The sequence below is a fragment of the Salmo salar genome, chromosome ssa13, assembly GCF_905237065.1.
Source record: "Salmo salar chromosome ssa13, Ssal_v3.1, whole genome shotgun sequence".
NCBI lineage: Eukaryota > Metazoa > Chordata > Actinopteri > Salmoniformes > Salmonidae > Salmo > Salmo salar.
Genome location: NC_059454.1, coordinates 81,494,534 through 81,506,422, shown reverse-complemented (window position 1 = coordinate 81,506,422; position 11,889 = coordinate 81,494,534). Strand labels below are relative to the sequence as shown.

At 42.1% G+C, this 11,889-nt stretch overlaps 1 long non-coding RNA gene across 2 annotated transcripts; it reads right to left on the bottom strand.

Annotated features, from left to right (window-relative positions):
* Positions 1 to 320: 320 nt before the first annotated feature.
* LOC106567915 (uncharacterized) lies at positions 321 to 9,129 on the bottom strand. Of its 2 annotated transcripts, XR_001320194.2 has the most exons (5): positions 8,886 to 9,124; positions 3,487 to 3,639; positions 2,946 to 3,355; positions 2,227 to 2,297; positions 324 to 1,954 (listed from the first exon to the last, which is right to left on the bottom strand). It is a non-coding gene; the product is annotated as an uncharacterized lncRNA (long non-coding RNA). The 2 variants fall into 2 exon arrangements; XR_001320193.2 differs by having other exon boundaries at positions 321 to 1,954; positions 2,227 to 3,355; positions 8,886 to 9,129.
* Positions 9,130 to 11,889: the final 2,760 nt, after the last annotated feature.

The following is an 11,889-nucleotide window of genomic DNA, read 5'->3' as shown; positions in this document are numbered from 1 at the left end:
GATTGCATAAAGGAGTTCTGTATCTATAATTGTTATGTTTTTTGTGAACGTTTATCGTGAGTAATTTAGTAAATTCACCGGAAGTGTTCGGTGGGTATGCTAGTTCTGAACGTCACATGCTAATGTAAAAAGCTGGTTTTTGATATATATATGAACTTGATTGAACAAAACATGCATGTATTGTATAACATAATGTCCTAGGAGTGTCATCTGATGAAGATCATCAAAGGTTAGTGCTGCATTTAGCTGTGGTTTTGGTTTTTGTGACATTATATGCAAGCTTGAAAAATGGGTGTGTGATTATTTCTGGCTGGGTACTCTCCTGACATAATCTAATGTTTTGCTTTCGTTGTAAAGCCTTTTTGAAATCGGACAATGTGGTTAGATAAAGGAGAGTCTTGTCTTTAAAATGGTGTAAAATAGTCATATGTTTGAAAAATGGAAGGTTTTGGATTTTTGAGGAATTTGTAATTCGCGCCATGCCCTATCATTGGATATTGGAGCGGTGTTCCGCTAGCGGAACATCTAGATGTAAGAGGTTTAAGATGTAAAATAGTTTTTCTTTATCCTTATTATAGTTAAGGAAACCGAGCAGCACATTCTCCCATAATAAACAAAAGTCATCAAGAATATTAACAATTATAAAACTATAAATATCTTGACATCATTTCTTTGCATGTAGACAAAGCCAAAATGAATACAAAACTGTTTCTGGATGCTCAACACAAAATGTACAGTTACTGTTCATGTCTATTTTGGGTTCCTTCAGGGTAATACTTATGGATATTTCTGAAAGAGACCTCTTTGACTTTGTTAAAGGCAGTAAATGAGGCTGAATTAACTGTTTTGCTCCCAGACAAGGCTCTGCTGATAGCCAGGTGTAGCGGTTGTAAGGATTCACTCCATGGTGCTGAAAAGAAAGCTCTGTTGTTGGGACAGCTTTATGTTAGGCATAACAGTTTGTGGGCACCGTTGTAGTGCAATTCATGTATTGTTTAGTGTTGTGTAGTGGCTTTGCTGGCATACATCTAACATTTTCGAGGGGAGTTTGCCCCACCAAGATTTACATGCTAAAATCGCCCCTGCACACGCACTGCCACACCCAGACCCCAAGCGCCGCCCACTATTACAAAAGTTGGATTTTCAAATCCCAAAAATCTCAACTCAATTTTTTTCTAATTTCAGAGAACCAATCAAACACTGTTGCACAATTTATGAGTGAATATTGCATTAACAAACAGCCTCCAAGGCAGGCCAGGCCTCCTGAGTGGCGCAGTGGTCTAAGGCACTGCATCGCAGTGCTAGCTGTGCCACTAGAGATCCTGGTTCGAGTCCAGGCTCTGTCGCAGCCGGCCGCGACCGGAAGACCCATGGGGCGGGGCACAATTGGCCCAGCGCCGTCCGGGTTAGGGGAGGGTTTGGCCGGCAGAGATGTTCTTGTCCCATCGCGCTCTAGCGACTCCTGTGCCGGGCGCAATGCACGCTGACACGGTTGCTAGGTGTACGGTGTTTCCTCCGACACATTGGTGCAGCTGGCTTCTGGGTTAAGCAGGCATTGTGTCAAAAAACAGTGCTGCTTGGCTGGGTTGTGTTTCAGAGGATGCTCGGCTCTCGACCTTCGCCTCTCCCGAGTCCTTACGGGGGTTGCAGCGATGAGACAGGACTAACTACCAATTGGATACCATGAAATTGAGGAGAAATAAAACAGTAAGGCAGGCCGATTCCAGAAAGGCAGGTTGATTCTGGCGAGTTATCGGTTCGAACCCCTAGCTTCCTGCAGGGAGATCTGCAGCAAGTGATCCGGCAGTCAGAGGGTTACCAGCTACAATATCTCTGTATACTACATACTGCTGTTGTGCCCTTGAGCAAGGCACTTTACCCCTAAGTGCCCATCAGCTGCTCCCAGCCTGTGATGTGTGTGTTGTATGTCAGGTTGGTCACTGTGACAGAATATCTGTAATAAAGCAAGTATGGTAAAATGAAGGCCAGACTATCTATGGTAGCTGTGCATGTAATGTACAGTATCTAGTCCCAAAGTTGCTGCATGGTTCTAAGATGCTCTGGTGAAGTTAAGTCCTTCAGGTTTCTATTAAGATTGTCATTGATAACCAATAGTACTATGTGGAAGACTTAGATTCTGTTTAACACAAGGGTCAATGAAAATCAGTGTTTCCCCCCCAAAGCTCTGTCCCCACTCTCAAAAATGAATTTCTTAGTTTTACTTACCCTCAAACTTTGGAATCAAAGAGGCCAGGTTCCACTCATTCATCATATCCTTTTCAAAGCTGTCCATTGGCCTTGACGTTTGTATTTCATTACAGAAATGAATTAATGTTAGAAACATAGTTAGCTAGATATACTAAGTTGACTACATCAAACATACGGTAAACTCTAACGTCAGCTAGCTTACAGAATTTGCATCCATCCTCAACCTCACACGTCTGACTAAAGCTGCCACTGTCAGAAACCATTGAAAACCAGTACAGTAACTCACTCAATCACCATGCAAGCATGAGATCAACCTGCCAAATAGCTTGATTAAATTAACCTTGATTAAGAAGTAAAATCTAGATATGGTAACTTAACTAATGTTAGCTAACGAGTGAAACAGTGTCTAAGACAGTCCAGAAGAAGTGTCAAACTTAGCTAGTTAAGGTGCTGCAGCTAACTAGTTAGATAATTAGCCAGCTACCGTTAGACACTGACCAAGTTAACTAGCTAGCTAAACGTTGACAAAAAAAACATACATTTAGCTGTGCTGTATTCCGCAACAACACTTCAGTAAGCTAGTGTCGCGAACATTAGCACAGAAAATGGCTAGCTAGCTTATGGTCGTTAGTTAACGCTTAAGCTAACGTTAGCTAGCTACCAAATGATGATAGGACAACCAACATATTTAACCTGAATGACCATCAAATTCATAATTCGGAATGTTTGTTACTTACCATTTTCACGGTTTTCTGTCAGCCAAAACACCCTTAGTCTGTCAAAATAACGTTAGCCGTTTTCCACTCAGTCACACTAAAAGTCTTGCAAGTTGCCACGTCTCGCCATTTGCTCACATTCTGGAGGACTTCACAGGCTGGTGGCGGGGGAATTAACCCCCTGGCTGGGTCAAATATCCATAACCCAACCTTAATAACCCAGCACCAGCAACCCAATCTTGCTGTTTTTATAGAAAAGCACACAGCAATTGGGTCATCCAAACAACCCAGCATTTTTTAGCATGTAACTTACATCTCAAACCCATGCATGGAAGAAGCCTTGACTGGTCTGATGTATACATATTTTCGCTGTCCTCACTCAGTTTAATTGAAGGCTTCAATCTGTATTTTTGCCTTGTAACTGATTGGTTCTAGAAAGAGAGAAGGAACAACACATGATCAAGATGAGCTAGTTGCTAGTTTAAAGCAATGAAAGATCTAATTGTTACAAAGAATGAATGTATGGGCTACATTTATGAGAATAAAACATGTATTTTCTTACATTATCAATCATGAAGACATTACACTCATTCGTTACTAAAAGAAAGTGTTATGAGTGAGTGCACCACAAACATATCTCCAGGGTGTTGATGCATCCTCCTCCCAATACAACCTCTTCCAACACCACGGGTAGGGAAAAGGGTATAGTATCCATCTGCAAAAGTGAAGTTTTGCTTTGATGTCAAATCAACTCATATTGTTGTTAGCTACCTTAGCTGTTGTGCTAGCTAACATGCTGCTGCACTGTGACATTAACATATTGACATGCATATTGGTATTAAAATACAGCAACGTATTCACCTAAAAATATAAATGTTCAGGCAAGTCAATAGTCACCTATGATATTAACTATGCAAAAATATGATACCTAACATTAGCTAGTGTATATAGTTTGGTTTCAATTTTCCAACAGATTTCAACAGTTACTAGTCTTGGAACTTATGTGTTCATCAGAAACGGCTTCTGTTAAACTGTTTTCCACTGGTGGCAATAAATGTTGTTGCCACAGATTCAAACACAATCTTGATAGAATTGTTTTCCAGAAAGAAAAACTTGGGCCAACTATTTCCCACACTATTTAGTTGGCGGGAAGTTTGCCGCAACAAATTCATTTTTGTAAGGGACACCCCTGTTCCCGTGTGGACACCCACATTAAACCACCCCCCAAAGACAACTCTCGTTTGGCTTCAGTCATGGCTGCTGCATTTCTTAACGATCAAGCTGAAATCAGGAAGTTCCGCCCCCCTTTCAAGACAGGTGTCAAACTCATTCCATGGAGGGCCGAGTGTCTGCAGGTTTTCACTCCTCCCTTGTACTTAATTGATAAATTAAGGTCACTGATTAGCAAGAAACTCATGTTTATTTCTTAATTGGATTGGACACAAATTGAATGGAAATAAAAACAGCAAACACTCGCCGGCCCTCCATGGAATGAGTTTGACACTCCTGTGAGGGAGCTGACACAGAACAAATACATAAGTAGAGCTGCAAGGAAGGAACAATAGGCCAGCACATTCAATCATGTTGATCTAGCTGAGGTAGATACTCCAGGCAGTTGACCATAGGAGCAGATATGGATTTGACCTTTCACCTTTCCTGACCTAAAAAGCAACTGACCGTAGATTCATATTTTGGGAAGATTTCACTCTATACCTCGATGTTATGTGTAGGATCCCAGTAAACAGAGGGGTATAGTTTTACAGAGGGACCCACTACATTCAGCACCATGGACAGAACCTGCGCAGAAGCACAAGTCTGACACTCAGAGCAGAGCCCATCCTGCTCTGATTACTGTGCAGAGCTTGAGAATGTGATAGATCAGGATTCGAATCTATGCACCACAATACATTGTTGTTTACCCACTGAGTAAAGCCTAGGCATTCACTTAGGGACTCCTCAGCTCTGCTGGTCGGCTAATGCATAGCAATCTAGCAGTGGAAAAAGCCCTGTTCTGCCCTAGAAAGCCTATGTAAATTACATAAAATTGTAGACAGCGTTTTTGGCTCTAAACTTTATTATGATCAAGTACGATGCCCATGGTGAATTAATTTAAAGTTCGCTACAACTCGAGCTATTTAATTAAATAGTGATCCATTCTGACTACTACATATGTAGTCACACAGGACCACGTACAGACACAGACCAATCATGGGCCTATGAGGCTGCTCCCTGTTGACTCTCTCAGGCAGGATGATAACGACTACATTGACCATGATCCTTCGCTAGTTATGGCCACTTTCACCGTGATCCTTAGCGATTTTTTTGGTGTCATTCAGCCCCGTTCAGCAATATGGCACTCTTCAAATTCTTTCGGCGTCATCGGGAGTTTTCCATATGAAACGTGGATGATGCTAGCGCTATCTACTGTTTTTGATGTCTATGGGAGAAATGTGCGGGTCAAAAGAAAAAACTGTTGACAGTCATATCTTGAGTTCTGGCCTAACATACTACTTACCCGTCTTAATCTGTGTTACGCACGCCTCGAGTAAGAGGGAACGCAACACCCTGCTACAACTCAACTCTCCGTGGTGTGAAAGAGGTATGGACTGTAGGTGTGAGTAAGGATGACAAAAAGGCAGAGAATACCATTTACAGGGAATTTATTCCTTCGCACGGTAAGTTTGGGGGAAAAGGGGCTGCACGGAACCAAAGCAAAGAAAGTAAATATTAAAGCCCCCTCTCTTACCTACCTACCCACTACTTAACTAACACCACCCGGTGCACTAACCAAAATACAGGGGATGGTCCGCCCAGGTCTTTCCTAGTGTGCATAGACAATAAACTACTACGGGTTATGTATGCCCGCAGGCCTCTTGCCTAAGCACTCCCTAGGTGCCTTCCCCTCCCCCCTGGGAACAAATGAAACAGAATATCACAGATGTTCAATAATCAAAACACTGCATCCTATTGACACAGACAACCAATCAGCTCCCTCAGCAACAACGAACACAGTACATAGCAAAATTCTTAGTAACAGCCAACATGCTATAACCCTAAGCCATTAGCCTCCTCTCTCAGCAATCATCTCTCTCTCTGAGCAACAAAACACTGGCTTATATAGCTTAAGGTGGGGTTGGTAATTGGAGACAGCTGCGTCCTGACGAGGGGGCGGGGTCAGCTCTCCAATCAGCAATGGGGCTGACCAATCAGCTGCTTGGAGAACTTCAGGAAGCCATTTCCTGAAATACCTACATGAAAATATACAAACCACAACACAGAAACTGGGGAACGTAACAATCTGCTGTTGTAGATAGCTTCTCAGTTCTCACCATAAACGTTAGCTAGCTACAAAAACAAAACCAAAGAACTCACAGCTAGCTAGCTTCACACCCAATCCGGCAATATAAATTCTTCACAAGCACTCACATCCTTCTACACACACCAGACCAATGACTGTATCTATGAATGGACAAAGCCATCGGTCACGTGACACCAATCATTCCTATGTGAAGACTCAATAGAGTACCACAGTATGAGTCATAAGACCCATAAAATGTAGCGGTCAAACAGGAAAATGGTTGAAATGTTTTCCCATAGGGGATTTTATACTAAACAGAAATATAAATGCAACACGAATAGTGTTGTTGCCATGTTTCATGAGCTGAAATAAAAAAAATCCCAGAAATGTTCCATATGCACAAAAAGCATATTTCTCTCAAATGTTTTGCATAAATTTGTTTGCATCCCTGTTAGTGAGCATTTCTCCTTTGCCAAGATAATCCATCCATCTGACAGATGTGGCATATCATGAAGCTGATTAAACAGCATGATCATTACACAGGTGCACCTTCTGCTGGGGAGAATAAAAGGCCACTCTAAAATGTACAGTTTTGTCACACAACACAATGCCACAGATGTCTCAAGTTTTGAGGGAGCGTACACTTGACATACTAACTGCAAGAATGTCCACCAGAGCTGTTTAATTTAATTTAAATTTCTCTATCATAAGCCACCTCCAACGTCGTTTTAGATAATTTGGCAGTACGTCCAACCAGCCTCACAAAGGCAGACCACGTATAACCACCCAAGCCCAGGATCTCCACATCCGGCTTCTTCACCTGCGGGATCGTCTGAATCCAGACACCCGGACAGCTGATGAAACTGAGTATTTCTGTCTGTAATAAAGCCCTTTTGTGGGGGAAAACTCATTCTGATTGGCTGGGCCTGGCTCCCAAGTAGGTGGGCCTATGCCTTCCCAGGCCCACCCAGGACTGCGCCCTTGCCTAGTCATGTGAAATCCATACATTAGGGCCTAATATATTTTTTCAATAGACTGAGTTTCTTATTGTAACTCAGTAAAATCTTTGAAATTGTTTCATGTTGCATTTATATTTTTGTTCAGTGTAGAAACCCTTAAAATAAGGGCTGTGTTTTGTATAGGCTTACCGCGTGACGTTTTGATAACTGTGTAAATCTTTCTCGGTCAAGGTAACTTTGATCAATATATAATCGCCTGTAATTACCCCCCCCCCCCAAATGAAACGCTCATTAGCTGCTAATGTGGCTATCATACAGAACTACAGAGTTCAAAAGTACTCGCACTCAAAACCATGAAAAGGAATAACCCAAGGTGGCTGAGGTACAAAAATTATATAATTAATTTAATCCATGCTCTAAATAATACAAAAAAGTGAAAGATGCTATAGAAAAAATAAAAAAGGAACAGAGCATATGTTTCACCTCATGACAGCACTGATGAAGGCATAAGGCCAAAACATATGCTCCGTTCCTTTTTTATTTTTTATACTTTATATTATTTTTGCATCTCGGCCTCCTTGGGCTAACCCTTTTCATGGTTTAGAGTGAGTACTTTTTGAATTCTTCAGATATTCTTTTCTCTCCCAAGCACCTGCCGCCTTTCATCCTAGCCTGAACGCAAACCCTCATACTAGCTTTCTATCATACAAAACTACAAATGCCTCTCAAGCTTCACATCACTCACCAGGGCCATGATAATCTGGACGAGACTGCTGAATCGAGGCAAAGGTAATAATCTCTGGATTAACTATGTAATGTTATTATTTTTATTTGTATTATCATTAAAACAACAACAATACAATACAAAGACAATAAGGATCAGTGGGTCCCATCAGTGGGTGCTTTGGTCAGTGCAGAGCATGTGAGGGTAGTTGAGCGATAATGTCATTCAGACTGTTTTGAAGTTGCTGAGGTTCATAGCTAGGTTCTGAACTAATATGTTTTCCAAACGGTATTTTGGAAAACAGGTATTTTTATCCTCCACTGCACATGTAACAGTGTAGGTTCCGTCCCTCTCTTCGCCCCAACCTGGGCTCGAACCAGGGACCCTTGCACGCATCAACAACTGACACCCACCGAAGCATCGTTACCCATCGCGCCACAAGAGCCACGGCCCTTGCAACGCAAGGGGCAACCCTACTTCAAGTCTCAGAGCGAGTGACGTCACCGATTGAAACGCTATTAGCGCGCACCACCGCTAACTAACTAGCCATTTCACATCGGTTACACACAGTAAGCAAGAAAATAGTTAGTTAGCTAGCTAAGTTATTTCATCTGCATCACATGGCAAATATCAGCAAGGCAAGCTTACACAATTGTACATTCAATTTGCAGTAAATGCTTTAGCTAGCTATATTCTTTACATCCACTGTTTCACAAGACAACAGCCTGGTTTGCTGGTTGTTTCAGGAGCCCCTAAAACATTAAACAATCAGAATTACAATGTCATACTCATGTCACAACACCCGTAAAGCTAGCCAGCTAGCTGGCTAATTTTAGCTAGTCAGCTAGCTTATTAAATCGCGATTTTCGTAAATTAACTTTATGACAAAAAAATATGCATAATTGTTTGTCTCTACGTTAGCTATTCCTGTCAACTGTAAAATTTTTTGCATGATTCGTTATGACATTATAATGACTTACATTTGCTTCAATCCTAGTATTTTTGTCAGCCATCTTTGCTGAAAGAAAGTCTCCAGCCTTGGGTCGCATAGTGTCAAATTCGTCATGGGAATCTCTCGATATGATTGGTCATCGCCCAGCGGTCGCTGCTGGTGATTTGCATAAAGTTGGGAAAAGTTCATATTTTTCACCGCCTCCCACGCCATCTTCGCACCACCCAAAGGTCTCCCGCCCTCTCCGCTTCTCACCACTCTCCTTCCATTGAAATGAATGGGAAGCAGCATCTTGTGCTGGTGTACATGGGCCGTCAGCTAAAAACAGGTCCACGCTCACAGGAAAAAAACGGCCGCTCCAAATTCGCTCCATTCATTAAAATCACAATTTAACCAACAGCCATTGATTTGTGTGACTTTCTGGACACACCATTTGGTTTGGAAGTATTGAAACCAAACCATATGGATTTGAATGAAAAGTATTGACTATGAACATGAAAGGTGAATGTAAGAAGCGCACATAATTTCAAATAGGCTACATGTCATATTAAACAGCATATAAACACTCTAAATAGGTCAGGAGCTAGACAGGGAGCCTAAGAAGGAACAAAAATATATTATTTAAGCTATATTATTTCAATTATTTCAAGACTATAGCCTACAAAGAAACACATTGTGAAACATTTGTGAGTGTGACACAATAGGCTGGTAGGAACATAAAGAGCTCAGCATTTAAAAAACATTTCATTGTATTAAATCATTATAGTCTATAAATTGTGCATATAGGCTGTGTGTTACTTAGAATTAAATACAAATTATATGAAAAATTACTTGGAATTCATTTTTAGAAACACGAGTTTGACCAGTCTGTGACTTCAGGCTTGTGCGATGGTGTATAAAGAGCAGGCCAGCAGCGGAGAATACACTCTCCACAATTGCAGAGACACTGGTGATGCTAAACACCCTTTTGGCCACTCTTTCCTGGCTGGGCAGAAATGCAGTTCTGGTAGGCCTGAAGGTTTTTAGGCAACAAAAAAAAACAATGAAAATGGAAAGCTCATTGAATGTTAGTTATAGACACAGCTGTGTACATTCCCCCTCAAGCAGACACCAAGACCGGCCGTCAAGGAACTTCACTGGACTCTATGTAAACTGGAAACTATATATCAGGAGGCTGTATTTATTGTAGCTGGGGATTTTAACAAAGTAAAATTGAGAAAAAGGCTGCCTAAATTCTATCAGCATATTGATTGCACGAAGCGCAAGGGTAATACTCTTGACCATAGCTACTCTAACTTCCGTGATGCATACAAAGCCCTCCCTCGACCTCCCTTCGGCAAATCTGACCACGACGCTATCTTGATTGTACCGTCTTATAGGCAGAAACTTAAACAGGATGTACCAGTGACGAGAACCATTCAAAGCTGGTATGACCAATCAGAAGCAACGCTTCACTATTATTTTGATCACACGGACTGGAATATGTTCCGGTCAGCCTCAGAGAACAACATCAACCTATATGCTGACTCGGTGAGTGAGTTTATAAAGAAGTGAATTGGGGATGTTGTACCCATTGTGACTATTAAAGCCTACCCTAACCAGAAACCGTGGATGGATGGCGGCATTCGCGCAAAACTGAAAGCACGATCCACCGCATTTAACCATGGAAAGAGGTCTGGAAATATGGCTGAATATAAACAGTGCAGTTATTCCCTCCGCAAGGCAATCAACAAAGGGAAATGCCGGTACAGGGACAAGGTGGAGTTGCAATTCAACTGCTCAGACACGAGATGTAAAGTATTCACCCCCTTTGGCATTTTTACTATTTTGTTGCCTTACAACCTGTAATTAAAATTGATTTGGGGGGGAGTTGTATCATTTGATTTACACAACATGCCTACCACTTTGAAGATGTAAAATATATTTTTTGGTGAAACAAACAAGAAATAAGACAAAAAAACTGAAAACTTGAGCGTGCATAACTATTCACCCCCCCCCCCCCCAAAAAAAAAAGTCAATACTTTGTGGAGCCATCGTTTTTTGGGGTATGCCTATAAATTTGGCACATCTAAACACTGGGATTTTTGCCCATTCTTCAAGGCAAAACTGCTCCAGCTCCTTCAAGTTGGATGGGTTCCGCTGGTGTACAGCAATCTTTAAGTCATACCTCCACACACTATAAAGTCCATCGAGAATAAGAGCACCTCCTCCCAGCTGCCCACTGCACTGAGGCTAGTAAACACCTGTCACCACCGATAAATCCACGATAATCAAGAATTTCAATAAGCATTTCTCTACGGCTGGCCATGCTTTCCTCCTGGCTACCCCAACCCCGACCAACAGCTCCACACCCCCCACAGCTACTTGCCCAAGCCTCCCCAGCTTCTCCTTCACCCAAATCCAGATAGCAGATGTTCTGAAAGAGCTGCAAAACCTGGACCAATACAAATCAGCTGGGCTAGATAATCTGGACCCTCTCTTTCTAAAATTATCCGCCGCCATTGTTGCAACCCCTATTACTAGTATGTTCAACCTCTCTTTCGTATCGTCCGAGATTCCTAAAGATTGGAAAGCTGCTGCGGTCATCCCCCTCTTCAAAGGCGGAGACACGCTAGACCCAAACTGTTACAGACCTATATCCATCCTGCCCTGCCTTTCTAAAGTCTTCGAAAGCCAAGTTAACAAACAGATCACTGACCATTTCGAATCCCACCATACCTTCTCCGCTGTGCAATCTGGTTTCTGAGCTGATCACGGGTGCACCTCAGCCATGCTCAAGGTCCTACACAATATCATAACCGCCATCGATAAAAGACAATACTGTGCAGCCGTCTTCATCGACCTGGTCAAGGCTTTCGACTCTGTCAATCACCGTATTCTTATCGGCAGACTCAACAGCCTTGGTTTCTCAAATGACTGCCTCGCCTGGTTCACCAACTACTTCTCAGATAGAGTTCAGTGTGTCAAATCGGTGGGCCTGTTGTCCGGAACTCTGGCAGTCTCTATGGGGGTAACACAGGGTTCAATTCTCG